Source organism: Erigeron canadensis, chromosome 3 (genome assembly GCF_010389155.1).
Source record: "Erigeron canadensis isolate Cc75 chromosome 3, C_canadensis_v1, whole genome shotgun sequence".
Taxonomy (NCBI): Eukaryota; Viridiplantae; Streptophyta; class Magnoliopsida; order Asterales; family Asteraceae; genus Erigeron; species Erigeron canadensis.
Genome location: NC_057763.1, coordinates 32,555,654 through 32,556,291, shown reverse-complemented (window position 1 = coordinate 32,556,291; position 638 = coordinate 32,555,654). Strand labels below are relative to the sequence as shown.

General features: G+C 37.3%; 1 long non-coding RNA gene across 1 annotated transcript; it reads left to right on the top strand.

Moving 5' to 3' along the window:
- On the top strand, nt 1-600 carry LOC122590558. The gene is made up of 4 exons (XR_006322532.1): nt 1-72; nt 248-319; nt 405-476; nt 559-600. It is a non-coding gene; the product is annotated as an uncharacterized LOC122590558 (long non-coding RNA).
- Nucleotides 601-638: the final 38 nt, after the last annotated feature.

Sequence of the window (638 nt, the reverse complement as noted above, 5' to 3'; positions counted from 1 at the left end):
ATTTCTAAACTCCAACAACTTTACCGGGGAGTTGCCTGCATCATTTGCAAATTTGACCACTATGAAGGAATTGTGAGTTCTAGTATGCCTTGTACTTTTTTACTTTTGATTATGTGGCTAGACATAACGATTTATCTTAGGCTATGTACATCTGAGTAAAAAAGACTCGCCTTCCCCAGAATAGGGGAAAACTCATCCATTTTACATAACGGGCTATTTTATTTCATTCTATATATATCTTTTGCAGTCGGATTGGTGGTAACAGTTTCTCTGGAAAGATCCCTGATTTCATAGGGCAGTGGAAAAGTCTCAAGAGCTTGTGAGACATATGTGATTTTCCAACTGTTCAATTTTTTATTTATCGTATTTACCAATAGGATTGAATTGAAGTTTCTGAATGGCAGAAGGATTCAGGCCAGTGGGTTGGATGGGCCAATACCTCCTACCATTACTCTTTTGGCAAATTTGTCAGACTTGTTAGTAATTCCTCAATCATTATTAGTCATGTAATTCTAATTTGATCAAATATTCGTGTGGACTAATCACGAGATCATGCAGGAGAATCAGTGATTTGGGAGGACCAGACTTTCTTATTCCGCCATTTAGTAATACAACGCCTTTCAAGAACCTGTTAGTTG